Here is a 21,132-nt window from a genome sequence, read left to right as displayed (position 1 = left end):
AAGGAGGGCTTTGGAAAACTTCCAGAGGCCAGAGAATGTAGAGTGAAGAGGCCTCGGAGCCTGTCAAAGTAGAGCCCACACGGACCGAGCCCTGCCCCTTGGCCAGACATCCGGGTCCTCAGTGCTGCAGATGAGGCTCTCTTGGCCTACAAAAGAGACATCTTGGGTTTGTCTCCTGGTAACAGGAGGCAATGTCCTGAACTCGGCCTGGCGTTGGCGTCTTGGGGTGTTGCCTGACTGGCTGACTGACCTACCGTCCCTGTCTGCCAGCCGTGTGCTCAGCTGTGCATTTCTCTGTGCCTTGGTTTCCTCTTGTATAAAATGGGATGACGAGACCCACGGGGTTGTTGATGAGCCTGGCCCACTGAGGGCCATTCCATCCCCTTTTCTCTGGGGTGAGCCCTGGAGTTGGAGGTCTGAGAACTTTGCCCACAGTCAGGAGTTGGGTGAACCACAAAGGCCGATCCCCCAGTCTTTACAAAGACCATGATTCTTGAGTCCCCAGCCTGGGGCTGGGCCCTAACAAATAGTATGTTTGGATCTGTACACAGTTTTATATGGAAAGTCTTAATATTACATTGCAACTGGTTTGACACTTGCCTTTAAAGAAAGTATTGATGTTTAAAACATCAGGACTTATTCAAGTTGGGAAAACTGGGGTCAGAGCTCACCAGGCTCCTGACAGAGCCACGATTAATCTGATGCTGAGTTCAGGGAAGCCCCAGCATGTAGGTTGTTCCTTTCTGGGCCTTAAGGAATAATACATCCATGGGGAGTTAAAAAGAAATGATTTGTTCACTCCTCCTCGGTTGCATTGTCAGCCAGCGATCGGGGCCTTCACTTGGGTGGGAGCTCTGATCCTGGAGTGAGATCGCCTGGGTTCCCATCACCACCCCGGGGATGGGTGTAAAATGGGGATGACATCGGTAAAATGTCTGTAAAATGGGGATGAGAGCCTTAGCTCACGGGTTGTAAAGAGGGTTCCGTGCGATGGTGCACGCCGAGGGCTAAGTGGGGTGCTGGCTGCTGAGCTGTTATTGCCCTGTCCCTTCTGTCCCAGCCTGGCCCTCACCAGCCCCCAAGGCCCCACACAGTGAGAACCGCCTCTTCCCTCCCCGTTCCGGCTGCAGAGTGGCCTTTGTGTTCAGAGCACTTCCTTTCCCCAGCAGAGCTGCCTGCTTGGCTGGCAAGGAGGAGGTCACATCCCCTGCCCTCCCCAGCAGACTGTCAGCGCAGGGTCAGGGGTAGGGCAAGACCTAACATTCGAGGCTGTGGCCAGCACAGTGTGTCCCCTGGAGCCTGTGGCTTCCAGTGGCCTTGCTGGAGAGTGGTCTTCAATGGGGAGTCTGTCTGTGTCCCTGCCTCCCTGGTGAGGGGCCCCCTAAGCCCCAGCATCCTTGTGCGGATACGGAGGCAGCCTTGGGACCCATCCCTGGCCTGAGGTCTCACTGTGAGGCAGGGGCTGAGCTGGGGTTTGAACCTGAATCTGATGGACTCTTCCAGAATAATTCCGGCCACACTCCCAGGCTCAGTCTTTCAGGTTGAGGAGTGGGCTGCGTGTTCCTGGCCCTGGCCCTTGGGCTGAGATATAGGAGTTCAAGTCCTATCTTACACCTCAGGGATCACCGGGGCAGCTTTTCTTCCTGAAGGCCATGGGAATATGTCTCCCAGGTTCTGGTCCAGCCCACTGACTATCTCTGTGAGGCCTTATGGGTGAAGCACCCGCTCCCAGACCTTGGCAGAGAGGTGACGTTGAAGGCTGTCCTGGCATTGTTTTTCCAGAGTTGATGTCAAGGCAGCTGGTTTAGGGTTTCGCCTCTGAGACAAAGGCTGCTTTGTAGCTTCTGCTGGGTTTAAGTCCAGGCATATCACCCTCTCAAGGTGGGAAACAAGGTAGAAGGGATTGCAGGGAAACTCTGGGAGGCTTCACTCACCCTCAGCTCCTCCAGGAAGGAAGCCAGGATCTCATAACCCCATTATACTCCTCTCACCGTTCCCCGAGCACATCCCATGTGCCTGATGCTGTTCAAAACTTCACGGATGTTTTGAACTGCACAAGACTCTTGAACCTCGCAAGACTCTTGAAGGGTAGCTGTGGTTAATGCCCACTGTACAGATGAGGAAACAGTCTCGGCAGGTGAAATGACTTGTTACTTGTCATGGCCAGAAAGTGGCAGAGCTGGCATGTGAACTTGGGTCTTAAAAGATCGTCACTGGGGTTCCATCACTGTCCAGTCTCATTTCAAACCCAGCTTTGGGAGGGTGCTTCAGGAGGTTGAGGCGCCCCAGGGGAAGGCTGGAGCAGATAGGTCTCATGGCTTTTGGGATCCATAGCTTCTCTTCTCAGGATTCAGAGTTGAGTCACGGTGCTTGGAGCATGTGTTGCATATTTAAGAATGTGTGTGTGGGTGTGAGCACAAGTTAGAGAAGGGGGTTGGACGGTGGAAGGTCTATAGTCACGGGAAGGTGATTCCAGGGAGCCCTTGAGGGCAAGTGTAACGAATCATCCCAGGGGACACCTAGGACCTCCTGCTCTTCTTTTTCAGGAATTACTTCGCTTGATCATTCATTCATCCATCCATCCACCTGTTCATTCATCCACCTATTCTTCCATCCATCCACCCATCCATCCATCATTTTGTTGTTGTTGTTGAAGATGTTGGGGGTAGGAGTTTTTATTAATTAATTTATTTTTGCTGTGTTGGGTCTTCGTTTCTGTGCGAGGGCTTTCTCTAGTTGCGGCAAGCAGGGGCCACTCACTGTCGCGGCCTCTTCTCGTTGCGGAGCACAGGCTCCAGACGCGCAGGCTCAGTAGTTGTGGCTCACGGGCCCAGTTGCTCCGCGGCATGTGGGATCCTCCCAGACCAGGGCTCGAACCCGTGTCCCCTGCATTAGCAGGCAGACTCTCAACCACTGCGCCACCAGGGAAGCCCCCATCCATCATTTTTAGGGTGCTTGTGCTTGGCCCTATGCTTGGGCCCTGGGGATGATGCTGCATGGATTGGAAAGGCAGACTCCTTTCCCTAGGGAGCTCGCCGAATGACTGTGAAATCAGAGCTGCACGAGTCCTTAGAGATGTTTGATTTCTCCCCCAGCACACACTTTTCAGAGGGGTAGTGACTTGCTAAAGGTTACACAGCAAGTTGGTGGAAAACCTAGGACTCAGAGCCAGGTCTGTGGATCCCAGCCCCATGTTCTTGCATCTCTGCTGTGCTGACAGACGGCTCCACTCCTGGCTGGCGGCCCTCTCACCTGGCCCTTCCTTCCTCGGCTATTTTGATGTGTTCTTGGGCTTTTCTGGAGTCTTCTGCAGCCTCCCTCCTGAGAGACAGCCGGAGATCCTGGTTGGACCAGCGTACAGGCCCCAGGCTGGAGCTGGGCCTGGCTGTGCTGTACCCTGAGATGACACCATTGTCCACCTGGAATGTCAGGTTGGCTGGACACCCGAGTGCAGAGACTCGGAGGCCCTGCTTTGCTTGTGGACTCCAGCTTGCTGTCCCCAGAGGGTCTCCAGAGGTCATCTGTTCCTCCCTCGCCTTGAGGGTAGGACCTCTGCAAATCCCACTTAAAGGTTTTACTGCCTGGGAAGGACATTCCAGGGCCTTCTAACATCCTTGTAGGCTTTTCCATTGGGAAATGCTTCCTGGTCTCTAGCCATAATCCCATACACTGCACTTCCCCTTGCTTAGCCTTCCATTGAGTAGGGGAATGGGTGGGCACTGCCTGGTGAAGACCCTTCCTGAGTTCTCCAGGCAGCATCAGTCCCCCACGGAATCTCAGAAGCTTACCTTCTTCCAGCCTGAAGTTCCTCTTGACTCACATGCATGCTCTCATTGGGACATGCTTTTTGTGTAGAAAGGATCTGGCTGGTCCCTCTAGGATTCCACAAGTTCCTGGGGGAGCCGGGCTGGGGGCAGGGGGACGAGGTACATTCCTTCTCCTGGAGTCATGGAGCCCTCTGAGCTGGAAGTGGCCCTGGAGCCCAGGGATCACCCTGGCCCCACCTTTCCTGATGGGGAAACTGAGGCCCAGAGAGGTTGAGCAGCGTGTCTGCGGCCATTCAGACAGCCTTCACAGGGCAGTGCTGTTTCTGGGGTTTGGGTCGGGGAGTGGGTTTTCCAGCCTGATGAAGGTAGCTGGTGGCCTTCAGACCTGGCAGCCCCTGCCCCAGATGGGTGTTCTGGAAGCGAGGCAGCTGGCTTCATTGTGCTCCGCAGCCAGGAACCAGTACCCGCCCCGCTCACTCTCTGGGTTGGCAGATTCCTGGCGGGCCAGGCCTCCCCTCAGAGCCGGGCGGTGGCACCTTCTCCACTCCCACCTGCTCCGTGGTTCCCTCTCACCCCACTGCCTCGCTGACTCCCTTTTGGCCCCCGGGAGGCCTCTCACCTCCAAGGGTGGAGGGCAGGAGGCCTGAGTGTTACGACAGTAATTAGGTTGCCAGGGGGATGTTAGCTCCCGTGCTGGGGCAGGAAGGGGTTAAGCAGCTCTGTCTGCTGGGCCAGGACTCCCAGCTGGTGTCCTGGGCCCTCAGGCCAACCAGGCCATCTGGCTTGGCAGACGTCACACCAAGTTTCATCTGTTCTGAGGCAAAGTCACCAGGAGGAAGCTGCCTGCTTCCTTTGTGGGCCTGCTGGGGTGGGCGTGGACCAGCCTTGCTGTCCCTAGGAGGCCAGGCAGGTTGGGAAAGGGCCCACCACTGGCAGGCTGCCCGGGGGGTGGCTGGTGGAGGGAGAGCCTGAGCTCCCAGGGATGGTCAGAGCTTCCTTGTGCAGATGGGTCCCGGGACGGGCTGGAACGCAGGCAGAGCGGGACTTGCACCCAGGCCCTGCTTGCTGCTCCTCCCCGGGGCTTCAGCCCCCAAGCTCATCCATTCATCCAGTGCATAAATACCAGTTGAGGGCCTGCATGTGCTGGGTACTTGGTATCCAAGTCTACCAGACAGCGCCCCAGTCCCAGTGTGGGGGAGAGGGACCCAGAGAATGAAGCCTCTGAGGGGCAAAATGGCACATCTCAGCCAAGCCCAGGACCCTGGACCCTGGAGCAACCCCCTAGCCCCAGCAGCTGGAAGTGGGATCTGCTCACTAAGGTGAGCAAAGTAACATGAGGTGCTTGGTACTCATGATCTTGTATAATCTTCACAACCCAGTGAGGTAGGTACTGTTGTTACCCCATTTTACAGATGAGGAAACTGAGACTCAGAGAGGTAAAGTCACTTTTACCAGGTCACCAGCTGGGGCATGGCCATGGCTGAGTCTCTCTCTCTGACTTGCAAATCTTTTGAGATAAAAGGGCAGCAGTGGGGCCGTGTGAGTGGCCTCACCCCTTCCCCCAGGCTTCTCCTTCTCGTCCCTCTGTCTTGGACCATCTCCTTTTTGGCTTCTTGCTGAGTCCAGGCCAGGGATTGTGTGACTGGAGGACCAAGTCTCAGGGGGAGAGAGGCCCCGATTGGGTTTGAGTTGAGAAGGGAATCTGTGCTGGTCCCTTGGCGGGGCTGGTATTGGTGATCATCTCCCTCCTCCCCCTGGGCTGGGCACCTGGCAGGGTCCAGGCAGCTTGGGGATCTTTAGTGTCTGCAGGATGCCCTGCCCATCTGAGGGTCCTTGGGGCTGGGCCAGGCCTAGGAGAACCTCACTTCAGCGACCCCTCTGTTGGGGCCTAGTGGGGCCCAGGGTAGGGCCTCTGTGCTTCGCTCTTACTGTTTGGAGGTGATGCCACTTGGGATCCATTCTGACCCCCAGGAGACTGAGTTACATGTTCCCTGACCTTCTCTATCATGACACCACCTGGCACAGAGAAAGGAGCCTAGGCTTTGGGGTCAGAGAGACCCGTGTTCTACTGCAGCATCTGCTGCTGCATATGGAGAGCAGAGGCAGGCGAGTCTGGTGGTTATGAGTTTGGGCTCTGGAGCCAGACTGCCTGGCTTTAAGTCCTGGCTCCACCACTTCTGAGCTCTGTGACCTTGCACACGTTGCTTCACTTCCCTGGGCCTCAGTTTCCTCATCTGTAAAATGGGCATCATAATAGCACCTCCCTCATAAGGCTGTTGTGAGGATTAAATGAGCTGATAGTGCCTATCACATCCTCACTTTTCATATTGTTAACTATTATGATTAGGGAACCTGGACAAGTCGCCTTACCTCTGTGAGCCTCAGTTTCCCCATTGGCAGAATGGGGGTGAGGAAACTAGAGGCTCCAATAAGGTGCTCTGCCAGGGGTGTTACTGTCGCAGAAGGTTCTCTGGGAGTCTGCTATTTTTGGCCTCTCTCTCCTCTAGAGGCGTACCCCAGCCCTGTGGATGGATGGGAGGAACGCTGTGTGTGTGTGTGTGTGTGTGTGTGTGTGTGTGTGTGTGTGTGTGTGAAGTGCCCTTACCACTGGTTCACATCATGTTGAATGTCAGGGCTGCATGGTGGCAGGGGGCTGGTATTAAGTCATGAGTCCATCCTCTTGAGCTGTGTGTAATCCCGCTCGGTGCGGGTGACTGCAGTCTAATTACCTGTCCCGGCTGTGGCTGCAGCCTTCCCGGCCAATTAGGACACTGATGGCGCTCCACATGCAGGTGGTGCCTGCCATGACCCATCCCTTGTTGCACCAGCTGCACATGTAATTGGTTCCTGGGGTCCTTGTCACTCTTCCCTCCTTCCTTCCTGGTGATTGCTCAGGACGGTCCTCCTTCCCTCAGCAGCGGCATGGCAGGAAACACACAGGCTCTGGGTTCCAGTCCCTGCTTTGCCGCTGCCTGGCTGTGTGACCTTGGGCACGTCACTTCACCCCTCTGAGCTTCGGGCTTCTCATTTACAAATGGCCTGGGCTTCTGAGCATCCCCTTGTGAGGTCCTGTGGGCCCATGTTCTGTGATTTTTTTTTTCCCCATTACGCCTGGAGCCTGATGTGCTTGCCAAGCCTCATTTAATCCAAGAGGGGGGTCATTCTCCCCCATTTCACAGATGAGGAGACTGAGGCACAGAGAGGTGACCTGCTCAAGGCTGCAGGGCCTTGGTTTAAACCCAGGATGAGGTGTGTGCCAACCCTTGCCTGGTGGGGTCTGCTTGGTTGCCGACCCCTCATTGGTCCAGGCGTGCTTAGCTCAGAGTGACATGGCTGTGAAGGGGAGATGGCGTTGAGCTGCAGACCCGCAGTGCCGTGCATTTACCTGCAGGACGGCAGGGTCACTTGAAATAAACAACAGAGAGATCCAAAGTGCACATTAGGTTTCCAAAATAGCCTTGGGAGTTGCTGTTTTTCCTCAAAGCTATAAACATATCCTTGGGTGGGGCTCCCCCAGCCTCCTGGGCACAGACCCCCTGGGCCTCCAGCTTCTTGGCCAGGTGTCCAGACCCCCTCCTGGCTTCTGGATTTGAACAAGAGATGGAGTCCCAGAGGCTGAGAGCTGCTGACACCAGGGATGGGGGCTGGGTGGAGGGTCCCTGGGGGCTCGGCCAGGCCTGGGCAGAGAGGCTAAGTCCTGGGGATGGAGAGCTGTGAGCACTAACCTGCCCATCGGGGGCTCCATGAGAGGTAGGCGCAGGCGTCAAGGTGAGGGAAGGGGATTGTTGGAGGAGAGTAGAAGGGCTGGCAGGGACTGTGGAGGTCGTCTGGGAAACTGAGGCTGACGGGGAGGGGGGGGAGGTCATGTCCAAGGCCACACAGTGAGTTGGTGCTACACTGACTCCAGATAGGGTCTCCTAAGGAAGGCCCTGGAGGGGACATTCCATGGGCCCTTTATCCAGCGAACATTTATTTGGTTTCTACTGTGTACCAGGATCTATACTGCACTCTGGAGTTGCAGCTGGGAGCCAGAGATGGGTCTCATCTTACAAGGGCTGAGTTAAGTAGAGGAAACGAACAGGTGAACAGATAACCTCAGTAGCAAGTGACCAGTGCCTTTGGAGTACAGAAGAGGGGCGTTTGACCCTGACTGAGGAGCCAGGGAAGGCTTCCTGGAGGAGGGGGTATACAAACTGAGGCCTGAAGTTGGCATAAGCTTCAGAAAAAGCTTCAGAGAAAGAAATGACAAAGTGGCATGTAGAGGGAGCCTTCCAGGCAGAGTATACAGCACAGGCAAAGGCTTGGAGGTGTGATGCAGCTTGTTAGGCCGGGGCTGGAGGTGCCCTAGGGGGTGCTGTTTTATCTTGCCCCACCCTAGCACGTGGCCACTTGCTCCAGGGCTCATCACACACCAGGTGGGAATGTCTACCCTTTTGGAAGAGAGGTGATGGGGCCCATTTCTCTTATAAGCCTGATCGCCCAGCCCTTGCTCCTTGGGGAAGGCAGAATGCCACCCAATGAGGGCGAGGAAGGACAGTATTTATGGTGGGGTCTTCCTCCACCCATGGGAGAGGGAGCCTTTAGACTAATGGGGAAACTGAGGCACAAAACAATGTTGCTGCTGAGCTGGAGTCAGGACCCTGGGACCCTGCTTTTCCTTGGCTCCCTGGGCGGCTGCTGAGCCCCATGAGAGTACAGCCTTGTCACATCCAGAGCTTCTGAGGGGCACAGAAGCCTCTTCCATGTCCATACCCTTGGAGGTAACCAGACAAGTATGCAGATATGTGTGTAGTGAGACCCTCTTACAGTGTTGATTAGATCGCCAGGACTTGGGAGTGACAGTGCAGGACCCATTGGATCAGTGGTACCACGGCCACCCGCTGTATCACCTGCTGGGAAGGATGCTTGCTCTGTGTTGCTAAGTGGGAAAAGCACACTTGAAAATCGCACATGGTCTGATCCCATTTTCACTATTAAAAGATCTCATCCGAGAACAAAAAATCTCATAAGAAAGCCTTGGGAAGGATGTGCAGCCAGTGTTAATGGCGATTCTCTCAGGGATGGAGGATTGGGTGGGTTTTATTTATTTATTTATTTATTTATTTATTTATTTTTTGCGGTATGCGGGCCTCTCACTGTTGTGGCCTCCCCCGTCGCGGAGCACAGGCTCCGGACGCGCAGGCTCCGGACGCGCAGGCCCAGCAGCCATGGCTCACGGGCCCAGCCGCTCCGCGGCACATGGGATCCTCCCAGACCGGGGCACGAACCCGTATCCCCTGCATCGGCAGGCGGACTCCCAACCACTTGCGCCACCAGGGAGGCCCTGGGTGGGTTTTTAAATTCTTTTTTTGTTTGGCTTACCTGATTTTTTTTTTTTTTTCTGTTTCTTGTGTAATCGTAAAATACTCAGGCAATTTAAAATAAGGGGAAAGCGAATGGGTATTTTTGTCTTAATGGCTTTGGTTTTTTTGACTAGGAGATACATTACCTGATTTGAAATTTAAACGATACAGAAGAAATTTGGATGCATGCTACACCATGGATAAACCTTGGGGACATTATGCTAAGTGCAATAAGCCAGTCACAAAAAGACAAGTACTGTGTGATTTCACTTATATGAGGAACCTAGAGTAGTCAGATTCCTGGAGACAGAAAGTATATAGAATGGTGGTTGCCAGGGGCCGGCGGGGAGGGGGAATGGGAAGTCACTGCTTAATGGGGACAGTTCCAGTTTCGCAAGATGAAGAGTTCTGGAGATGGGTGGGGTTTACATAACAGTGTAAAAGTACTTAATGCCACTGAACTGTACACTTAAAAATGGTTAAAATGACAAATTTTATATTATGAGAATTTTACTACAATTTAGAAAATGGTACAGAAGGGAACAGAGTGACGAGTCTCCCTCCCACCCTGTCCCCAGCCACAAGGCTCTCCCTCTAGAGGCAACCACTGTTTTCAGTGTCGTGGTGGGGACTACTTGCTTTCCTCCCTCCTGCCCTGGGTACCATGGGCAGGGGCAACTCGGATGAGGCCCCTTCACTGGTGGGCAGAGCAAAGATGCCTTCCACTCCAAGAGCCTGGGATGAGCACCCCCTCCCATCCCCACTTCTAGGGCACGAGGCAGCCGTGCCCAGATCTTCTAGCCCAGTTGGGTTGGGGGATTGAGGACCCAAGGCTGGGGGGTGGGGCAGAGGTCCTGCCTGGGGAAAGACCCGGAACTCACTGTCCCTCTCGCAGTGGGAGGAGAGTGCTCTTAATTCAGTCCTGTGCTTCTAAGTGGGCACTTGGGAAATGTTTGTTGAATCTGTCGTGGGAGAAAGAAGGTGGAATCTAAGCCAACAGCCAGAGGGGTTGGGCTGCAGTGGATGCTGAGGCTGCTGGGCTGGGCGTCCCGGAAGCACCCCACACTCACTCACTGGGGCGTCCTCGGTGCTGGGTCTCATGTCAGCGCTGGAATGTGGGGCTGGATAGGACACGAGGGAGGTGAGACATCCTCCTCAGGTGAGACAAGCCTCCAAAGACTTGTTTGACGGCCCCATGTGTCACCAGGCGTTGAGAGCAGGGAGTCTGGTTTGGTACCCGGGGATGCTGCCTGGTGCCTGGGGCCCTGACCATCCACTCAGCAGAGCTGCCACCCCAAGCTGAGCTGCCCATTCTCCATGGCAGGAGAGACAACATAAAGACCGCGTTCCGTGGCTAATCAGTGTCCACCTATTGAGCGTTACTAGGAGCTGAGCTCTGTGCTAAGTGCATAACAGATGCCGACTCATTTAATACACCAGCCCCACAAGGCAGGTGCTTCCACTGGCCCCCACCTTAAAGATGGGAATCGGGAGCACAGGAGGTTCAGTGCTTTGCCGCAGCCACGTAGGGGTGGGACAGGTGGCAGGGCTGTGGGCAGGTGTGTCTTGGCCAGTGGAGGTGGAACACTAGGGCCTTTCTCCACCTGGGTTCTAGGGCCCAGGAAGTGAGTAAACAGGCAAAGCAAATGCCCTGGCTAAGCGACTCTCTTCCAAGTCAGTGACTGCGACCCAGGGGTACACATCGGTGCTGACCCCGGCAGGGTAATTTGGGGGTGTTTCCTGAGCAGCGTACTGGGAGGCATGGTAGGCAGTGGGGTTTATGGAACCGATGAGATGCTCTGACTACTGCGAGGCTGCTCAGACATGGGAGTCAGATGGACCTGGGCCTGGAGCAAGTCATTTCACCTGGGCCTCAGTTTTCTCACCCGTAAAGTGGGAAGGATAACGCCTGGTTCACAGAGCTATGGTCGGAGTAAAGTGACTAGACTAGCACAAAATAAGCATTTTACAGTGAAAGCAAGTCCTCCTTTTCTCCAGGAGAGCAGAGTCTGATGAGAGAGGCAGAGAAGTGAATATTTAATGGCACCTGGATGCCGTGAGGAAGGCATGTGCTGGGGCTGGAAATACTAGGATGGATGTAGTGACTCATCCTGGGGAAGTCCTGAAGGGCTTCCTGGAGGAGGTGATGAAGGTGTCGCAAGCCTAGAAGAGGTTGGAAATCGTGCCCCAGAAACTTCACGGTGGCCTGCACTTTGGGACACAGATTTCTCCTCACCATGAGATGCTCATTGAGCCACTTTCCTTCTCGGGGTGGCCTGCTTGGTGGGGGACAGTGCCCACTTGGGTGTGGTTTCTAGACAGAAGCACTGGAAGGACGGCAACCTAACCCTCCCCCCTCCCCACCCAGAGTTCTGGGTTACCAGCATCCACGGAGCTGCCGGGTCTCCAAAGGGGCTTTCAATAAATGACACCAAAGTGGGAGTGATGCTGGGCACCTGGGCAGATATGGACACCGGGTAACTGGAACGGAAGACTGGTGTAAACAGCTGGAACCTCGGATTGGCATTGGGACAGGTGACCAGGGGCACCTCTGGGCCTGGGAGAATGGCCTTCAATGCCTTGTGCCTGCTGGGGTGGCCCCATGAGAACAGCTGGGCTCTGGCTGGAGGGACCCCTCCTGCCTCAGTCTCACCTGCTGTCATGGCAGCCCTTGTCAGGACAGACTTCAAAGCCTGAGCACGTGCCCATTCATTCTTGGGGCACGTCTGGGGGCATGGCGGGCAGAAGCGGGACACTTGCTGGGTTTTGCTGGCAGTGGAATCGGTGGTGTCAGCATCTGGCTCCCTTGGCCACCCCCACCCCCCTGTGCCCCTGGTCCCCCAGCCAGGTGACGGTGGCATCTAGATCTTTCCCATCATCATCATCAACATGATGGTTATGGCAGCATAGAGGCTGTGGGGTCAGCCAGTCCTGGGTTCAGGTCTGGCCCTGTCACTTGCAGTGTGGTCCAGGACCATTCTCCCAGTGTCTCTGACCATCTGCCGTTGGGAGGTCACGGGGGTGAGAATGATGTCACTGACTGCACCTGTCATACACGAGTCCACTGACTATTTGCAAAAAACCCTGTGAGATGGGTGGTCTTCCTGAGGCTCAGAGAGGGTTGGCAGCTTGCACCAGGTCACAGAGCTGCAAGATGTACAGCTGGGGTTTGACCCCAGGACCTTGTGGCTCCAGAGCCCCTGCCCATCCCTCCACTATGCACACTGGTTTGAACCCAAAGGCTGATGTCCCAGCTGGCTTTGACACTCTGTGGTTTATCAGATAGCTTTGCCGTCAGCATGGGGTGTTTGTCCAGGCACTGTGGAAATTGTTTTCTGGCCTGGCTGGGTGGGCCCTTCGAATTCATCCAGTTTGACACCATTGCATTAAGAATGGGAAGGTGATGCTAGAGGAGGGGAAGGGACTTGCCCTAGGTCGCACAGCAAGTTAGGGGCAGAGACAGGACCAGATACAGGGCTGCCTGCACAGCGCAGGCTGCCGCGTTGCCTGAGGGGATCTGGGGAATGCGGTCCAGGGACAGGCTTGCCAGTCTCTCCCTCCCTCCTCTCTCAAGGCCTGGAGGCTCCCCGCGGAGAGCCCCAGAGGCCAGCCAGCTGCCCTGTAGAGGGTACCCGTGGTCACTGAAACAGGTAGGGAGAGTGAGGGTGACTCCACGCAGCTCAGCCCCGCTGTCCATTGGCCAGGCTTGCGATCACCAGCTTGCTGGGAAAATTCATTCGCCACCTCTCTCAGTTGCTTCTAGATCCCCAGAGGGTCAGGGCAGGATGGAGAAATGTCCCTGCTTAGGTGGTCCGGGCCTTACGCACCCACCTGTCCCTGCCTCCCCCAGACAGGCGTAGGCAGGGCAATGCCAGTGATGAGAAGGGCCGTCCAGCAAGGGCGCCTGTGTACCTTCGCTCGAGCTCGTTTAACGTCCACGAGCCCTGCAAGGTAGGATTGCTACCCCCATTTCACAGAGGAGGAAATTGAGGTTTCTAGCTGGTGGTAAGCAGGCCTTCCGGGGACCACACAGTGGCAGACGGCTTTCTCAGTTTGCTGTCCTTCTCGGTGGGGCTGGTGGGGACTCCCGTAGCCTTTGATTCTATCAGGCCCGAGCAGCTCGTGGCAAGTGCTGCAGAACCAATCAGGGAATGAGTGAGTGGACAAACGTTGAGTCAGTGCATGCTGCCATCCCACCCCCTGCTTCTGGTCACCGGTGATGAGGGCAGGGGCCAGCGGCCTGATGCTGTTACCCAGGGTATCTCTGGATGGCGGTGATGTCCCTGAGGCTGTCTCCTCTTTCGGGTTCCAAGGAAGGGCCACATCCAGGGTCTGCGCATCATATCCAGAGGGACTCTTAGAGATTATATTACAGATGGGGAGACTGAGGCCCAGGTGGACCCCTTGCTGGGGTCGTGCAGTGAATTAGCAACAGAGCCAGGACTTGAACCAGGATCTCCTGCCCCCTCGCCCAGAACCCTCTCCTCCACTGGGTACTTCCCCATGGACCCTAGACCCCCACCCACCCCGAGTATCCTTGCACAGACCTCTCCGCTGGGATCCCTGGAGGCGCCTGGTGTTTCAGGTTGAGAGCAAGTCTGTGTGCGTGTGTGCGTGCGTTTGTGTGTGTGTGCGTGTGTGTGTGTGTGTGTGTGCGGTGGCAGCATGCTGGGAGAGGTGCACACCTGATATGGTGGCTGCTCAGCCCGGCCCATCACCAGCTCCCAGCCTGTGCTCTGGCCTGCCCGGGCTGTTACTGCCCGCCTGTAATGGAATCAGCTGCCCTGGTTAAGTGTTCACATTAAATTAATACCTCCTCTGCAGAGAGAATCAGCTGGCATTTAATTTGTGTTTCCTTCCGAGCAGCAAAGTACAGCTGGGCAGCTGGGCCTCTGATCAGCACGTCTGGGACGGGTCCCTTCCCTGGATGAGGGGCTGGGTGCCAATGGGAGCAGCAGAGTCCACAGGGAGGGGGCCGGGAGGTACCCGTGAGAGCAGGGCTCGGGGGGTTGGAGGGCCTCTCCGCTCACAGGCCGGGCGGCCCGGCCCTCCTTTTACTGGAGAGAGAAGATACAGCAAAGCAGATGAGGGGAGGCAGTCAGGAGATGAGGCTCCACGTGTTTCAGCATTGGGCCTCCCGGAAGGAGGATCTCCCTCAGAGAAAAGTGGGTTCTCACCATGTATCCCTGGCTCCACCCCACTCTCACTGCCCTTTTGCTCATCTGTATTTTTTTTTTCTGCCACAAACATGAATTGTTTGTGATTTTCAACAAGGGTGGTGGCGTGGAATGAGGAAGTTGACCCAGTTGTGATTTTTAAGCTCTCTAGGGGGGCTCAGCAGAAGCTGAGGGGTGGGGGCCCGCCGAGTGCCCACTCTGATCTGTTCCCCATCGGCTTCTGCAAAACTGCATTTGAAGAAGGGTCCCCCTGGTCTGCCTCATCCTCCAGCTCGGATGTAAGTCTAGAGAAGGACCTGCCAGTCAGGGCCCCAGCTCAGCCCCAGCTCTGCAGCAAGGGTGGGGCAAGGCACGTCCACGGGGGAAGGAGAAAGGCACCTCTGCCCATCTGTGGGTGGGCTTGCACAGAAGCCAGGGGCAGCGCAGAGCCCCGGGGACAGGTGGGTAGAGTGGCTCCAGCACACCCCCTGGCAGCCTGCAGCCCGCTGTGCTGCTGTGGGGTGAGCTCCCCGTGCCCGGGTGAAAATTGCCCTCCACCAGAGGCAAGGCCCATGCTTGGCCCAGAATGAAGTTTTCCGCTGACAGCTCTGGCCTAGCCTCACCTGAGTTTGCTTTCCATCACCTGAGTGGGTCGGCCTGGGCGTGCCGGCGACTGACCTTCCCTGGAAAGGTGCGGACCGTTCCTGTGAGGCCCTCCCAGCTCTCTGTGGACTGGCCACTGGAGCCAGCTGTGGGATTCTGCAGTTTGAATTGAGCCTCGGAGCATCAGTTGTCTGCTATGTGCCAGAGGTGGGACTGGGTGTTTTCACCCACACCACCCCACTTCATGTAGTTCTCACAACCCACCCTCGAAAGGGGTGGTGTGCTTCCCATCTCACAGATGAGGCAACTGAGGCCCAGAGAGGGTAACTGACTTTCTCAAAGTCACACAGCTGGGAAGCGGCAGGGGCAGTATTCGCACCCAGTCTCTTGCTGCCCAGGAGTCTCTAGGACTTTCTCTTCAGAAGCCCCAGGGCTATCCCAGGAGCCTAAGTTGTTTTCCTGGGGCTGCACCCACTTTCCTCTGGAGCTAGAGCCCCGGAGCCTCTTTCTGTGAGTGCACAGGAAGTGAAAAATCTGTGAGTCAGTCCCGCTGCCAGTGACTTCAGCTTGGCTTTCCGCCCCTCAGTAGGCCAGGCTTTGTGGCCCCTTTCCGGTGGGTCTGTGTGTCATCCTGAGCTGATGGGGGAGGGGAGACACTGGCCCTGAGTGTTAGCTGGGGGTGGGGACTGGCATTGAAGCTGCCAATCCCCTCCCCCCAGTGGCTTGCTGAGACTTCTCGTCCATCACGTGGTCCAGTGGTGGCTCCTCAGGAATGCGGGGAGACCACATCTGGCTGAGGCGGGGCAGCTACCTCCCCCTCCTGGCCACCTCTCACACATGTGCTCCTTCTGCTAAGATGGTGGCTGAGCCCCGCCGAGATCTCAGCCGCGGTGTAGGGCTGGGGAGTCCTTTCCTCTCCCCGCTCATTGCCCTGACATCCCTGCTTTCCCATCCCGGGCCTCGAGCTGTGGGAAGTGGGAGAGGGAAGCTTTCTCCTTCTCCCTGCCCGCTTCCTGCCCTGGCCCGCCCTCCCGCTGGCCTGGCCTCTCCCAGGGGAGGCTCAGGAGCCAGTGGACGGAGCAGCCGAGTCCCCAAGCTGGGTCTGTGCAGATTGAGGATGTCCAAGGGGCCCTGGCTGGGGAGGGGCAAGCAGTGGGGCTGAGGAGTGATTGCTGCTGGGATCATTCATTCATTCAACAAATCCATTCAGTAACCGTTTGACTCCTTTCCAAGCGTGGGTGGGTTTAGGTGCAGGGAGAACAGCCGTGAGCACAGAAATGGTCATTGTAACCAGTTCTCCGGCTGGGGGAGCAGGCAGACCCCCAGCTTGAGACCCGACTCCTCCGATGACTTGTATGGTAGCAGCAGCCCTCCTGTGCCCCTTTTCCCACCTAGAACAGGTATCTCCCCCATGTTTCCTCTGTGCTCCAACAGGCCAGGGCACCTGGCCTGGGCACCAGGGTGCTACCTGTACCCACATTCACATTCCCGATTTGTGGGCTCCCCAGTCTGAGCCCCTGCTTGTCCTTTGCACTGGCACAGGGGCCCCCCAGGACTAACCCTTGTCTAGCACTGCCGTGTTGTGGGTCACACCCAGTGGGTTTGGACACTGGTAAGCAGGGGGATTGGAGTGACTGAGTCCAGGGGCAGGAGGCTGGGCTGGGGCCGGGAGATGGGCCCTGGGGTCCAGTCCAGCCAGAACCAGCCCGTGACTGGGGACCAGTCCCATGACCGTCAGAGAGTGTGGGAACAGAATGGCTTTTCTGGAGCGAGCCTGGGGGTATGCTGGGCCCACACTGTGTCACATTTACAGATGGAGAGATGGAGGCTCTGAGTGGGGGAGGCGGAGCCGGGGTTCAGACACGTGTCCTTCCACCTCGCTGCTCATGAGCGCGGCTGGGGGAGGGGAGGGCACTCTGCTGTCCACTCCCTGGGTGACCTGCCCCTCAGTTTCCTTATCTGTACACTCAGAGGCGTGGTCTAGGGGAACTCTGGTCCCCTTTTCAGCCTTCGCTTCTGGAGCTTCTCTGAGTATCTTGTTTCTGTAAAATAGAAACACCCCCTCCCCGCCTTGCTGGCTGTGTGATTTTGGAGGAGGTGCTTCATGCTTTTGGACTTTAGCTTCTTCATCAACGACATGGAGATGATAATAACCCGACTTAGAGGTTACTGTGAAACTAAAATGAGGCTCTGCCTGTGAACCCCCTGAGGACGGTGCCTGGCACGTCGTAAGCACTCAGTGTGTGTTAGCTGCCCTATCACATCATCATCATCATGAGCATCAGTATGAGCAGCAGCAGCAGCATCAGTATCACCATGACCATCCTCCATCCCACCTGCTTCAGAGGCTGGCGTGAGCATCCATAGACCGAGAGCGTTTTGAGGAGCTGGCATGCGTACAAGGCTGTGGTTGAAGGGTGTCTGCAGATGCGGGGAGGGGAGAGTGAGAGGATGCTGGGGGCGAGAGAAGGTCCCTGTGATGCGGTTGGGGCACAAGCTAGATCTGGGGCCTGAGCACTCTTTGGAGGTGGAGAAGATGGAGAAGATGGAGGGTGGTCCATCGCTGTCCCTGGCATCGTGGGCCGGCTCTTTGGGTGAGAACCATGCTTGATGAGATGCCACAGCCAAGCCGCCTGGGAAAGGTGGCATCCTGAGGTCTGCTGCCTTAAGCCTGAGCTCAAGGAGGGAGAACAGTGGAGGTGGCTGCGGAGGCTCAGAGAAGAGATGACATTTGAGACAAGCCTGGGAGAATGGGTAGATTTCAGGAGGCTGAAGAGGAGGGAGGGAAAGGGGAACCGAGTTACCTCTGATTCTCTGTTTTCTCATCTGCAAAATGGGGACCATCCTTAGGGGAGGATTAAGTGATATTTTATCTTTTTTTATTATTAATTAGTTAATTAATTAATTAATTTATGGCTGCGTTGGGTCTTCGTTGCTGCGCACGGGCTTTCTCTAGTTGCGGCGAGCAGGAGCTACTCTTCGTTGCGGTGCGCGGGCTTCTCATTGCAGTGGCTTCCGTTTGTTGCGGAGCACCGGCTCTAGGTGCGCGGGCTTCAGTAGTTGTGGCACACGGGCTCAGTAGTTGTGGCACACGGGCTCAGTAGTTGTGGCGCACGGGCTTAGTTGCTCCGCGACATGTGGGATCTTCCTGGACCGGGGAACGAACCCATGTCCCCTGCATTGGCAGGCAGATTCTTAACCACTGCACCACCAGGGAAGTCCCTTATCTTTTATATGTATATGAAGGCCCAACATGGTGTACACCACCCAGAAGGTGACCAATAAATGTCCCTCTCTCTACTCCCTTCGAGGGAAAAGAATCTGGGGTCTTCCCTGGTGGCGCCCACCACCAGGGAAGCCTGCACACCACGATGAGGAGTAGCCCCCAGTCGCCACAACTAGAGAAAGCCCACGCGCAGCAGCAAAGACCTAATGCAGCCAAAAATTAAAAAATAATAAAAATAAATTTAAAAAAAGAGAAAAGAATTTGGAAGTTTTATGAACTGGTGGGTCAGGGCAGGCAGGGGTGGATCTAAGTGATTCACACTGTCTTGGCCTTGGCTAGAGTTTTCTGTGTGCACTGGGCCTTCATTTTCCCACCTGTAAATGGGGAGGAGGTTTCTCTGCAGCTTCACAGCCCACTGTGTGAGCTCCTGTGCTCAGCAGTGGGCTGCACATGAAAGTCAGGAGGGCAGAGGCTTAAATGACATGACATCCACCAGCCCCTGACCCACAGTAGGTGTGTCCCCTCTTGGTGGCAGCTGGCTACTCCCTGGCCTTCCTGCTGGCCCATCTTTGCTTATGTTGGTCCTGCTGCCTGAAACTTCCATCCTGCTGAAACCTTGCTCCTGTGGGCAGATCCAGGTCAGGAGAGGGTGCTGTGCCTGGGAAGCAGGTTTTGGAATGTCAGAGCCCACAACTCGGTTGACCAGTTTTTGGTTAAGCTGCATGCTCCCTCTCTGTGGGCTGAGTTGCAGTAAATGCAGGGCATTTGGGGTGCCTTAAGAAACATCACTCATCCATCCTTTCACCCTGGTCAGCTGAAGGGCAAAGCTTTTCTGCACTGTCAACATTGAAGCCAGCAAAGCCAAGCTTTCCTGCTGCGGCTGGGAGGGGAGGTCAGCGTAGGCAGCAGGTTTGGTCTGTCAAGCCAGCTGCTGTCAACACACAGGGGTCCTTCTTGGGTCTCCAGGGGGCAGGTGCACCAGCTGCCCACCTATCCAGCTCTGGTAATCAAAGGCCCATGAAGTCATTTGTGCAAGCTCATCTGGGGTGCAGCTTAGAGAGGCGAGGGGGCCACCGAAGTGCCTTCTGCAGGAGAGCTCATTAGACATGAGCCCCACCCTAGACCTGCTGAACCCGGGTCTGCACGTGAACAAGCTCCCCGGGTGATTCCCATGCATATCACAGTTGGAAACTGGATGCTTTAGAGCATGAGCTTGGCTTGAGTCCCATCTTTGCTTACTAGCTGTGTGACCCTGGACAAGTTACCTCACCTCTCTGAACCTCAGCTCTCTCATCTACAAAAGCAGTGTGGGGAGAATTTCTTTACCCGAGAGTGTTAATAATTCACATGAAAGTTGATGAGATGTGTACGAGGCACTGAGCCCAGTGCGTGGGACTCAGACTGTGCTCGCCAATCAGTGGCTGCTGCTACTACAGCTAATGTGTCTGGAGATCCAAAGACGTGGCTTAAGTTCTCGCTCTGAGTTGACTTGAGACAAGTTGCTTTCCTTTGCTGGGCCTCATTTTTCCCGTCTGTTCAATGGGTCTGTTGCCCCCTGCCCCACCTTCCTCACAAGAAGTTTGCTTAAAGGAAAAGTGAGGAGGGGCTGGGACTTATCCCCAAAAGCCCGTCTTGGAAATGGGTGTGTGTGTGGAGGAGAGATGTCCCTGGGTGCCCGTATCTTCCACCCTCACTGCCCTCTCCTCTGCTGCCCCTGGTGTTGCTGCAAGATGCAGTAGTGAGGCTGGCCTCAGGAGCCAGGCTGCAGCCAGCGCCACACTGGGCTCTCCCTTGTCCCTGCTCTGCTCAGCGGCTTTGGAATTGAGCCCCCTGCCCCCCTCAGGGCAGCGTGGCCAGTAGAGATGATTCAGCTCGGGGCCTGTGTTCTGGGCCTTGGCCTCCCTTGAGGGGAGCCCCAGATGCCCCATGCTGCTGGGCGAGGTGAGGGCAGCCTTGAACTTCTCCCCACCTGGGATTCCTGTTCCCCACACTGGGCCTGGGGCTGGACTCAGTTTTCCTATTTGCACAACGAGGGTGTTCAGTGAGATGATCCCACCTGGGTTAGACCCTTAGATTCTCTTGCTGCCCCTCTTTAGCCTCCTCTGTGTTCCTCATCCCTGCCAGGACCCCTGTCCCAGCCCCACTGCCCACTGGGTTCTGAACTCTGCAGCCCACAGGAGATCTAGGCCTGGCCGCCACCACTGGGGGCTGGTAAAGACCGAAGGGAACGGGGGATGGGGGGTGAGTGGCGAGTGTGTCCTCTGGGAGCCCTGGCCAGGGCCGTCGTGTCTCATGTGGGAAAGAGGAGGAATTTTCCTCTGTGTGTGCAAACAGTATCCGTTTTCTCTTGTTTCCAAAAGCTGGTGACGTAACCCACTCTTCAGCCATCCCTCCCCTCTGGCCTATTTTTAGCTGGCCCCGACAGCATCCTAAAAGGCTTCCAGACCTGCCTGCTCTGAGGCCATGTAGGGAGGCAGCCGTAGGGGGAAGAAAGAGAGAAACTCCTGGTCGGTCTGTCCCAGGATGGGGGCGAGGGGAGAAGGACCTGTCCCTCTGGGGAAGGAGGGGTGTCTGGGTGGGGGGTGGGTTAGGGCTCTGATGAGTTCTGGGTCTACAGGAAGCCTGGCAGGGTTACAAGCACTCAATCTGGAGTCTCCAGCCTGGGTTTGAGTCCTGGCCCCACCTGTCCTCACCCTGACCTTGGGTACCTGACTCTTCCTTGCTTGCTTCATCTGTAACGTGGGGATCATGGTGGCACCTCGGCTAGAGGGTTGTTTTGAGGATTGAGTTACATCACGTAGAATGGTACCTGGTACAAAGTAAGCACTCAGTTAAGGTGGGCTGGTATTGTTGTGGTAACTCTAATTATTATCATCCCATCCTGCCTCCGGTTAATGCTGGGGGTACACTCAGAGCCCCCATGTGCCTTCTCCCCTTTGTCCTTTCCTGTTCAACTTCAGCCCACATATACACAAACGAGATGACATATGTAACGCCCCTGGAATAGAGCCTGGCACTTAATAAGCATTAAATAAGGG

At 56.0% G+C, this 21,132-nt stretch overlaps 1 protein-coding gene across 2 annotated transcripts in view; it reads left to right on the top strand.

Annotated features, from left to right (window-relative positions):
- Positions 1-21,132, top strand: part of IFFO2 (intermediate filament family orphan 2) — a 49,475-nt gene that overhangs the window by 12,928 nt on the left and 15,415 nt on the right. The gene's annotated exons all lie outside the window — the stretch shown is intronic.

This window comes from Mesoplodon densirostris, chromosome 2 (assembly GCF_025265405.1).
Source record: "Mesoplodon densirostris isolate mMesDen1 chromosome 2, mMesDen1 primary haplotype, whole genome shotgun sequence".
In the NCBI taxonomy this organism is placed as follows: Eukaryota; Metazoa; Chordata; class Mammalia; order Artiodactyla; family Ziphiidae; genus Mesoplodon; species Mesoplodon densirostris.
Note: the sequence above shows the minus strand (reverse complement) of the source record. Positions and strands in the feature narration are given on the sequence as shown.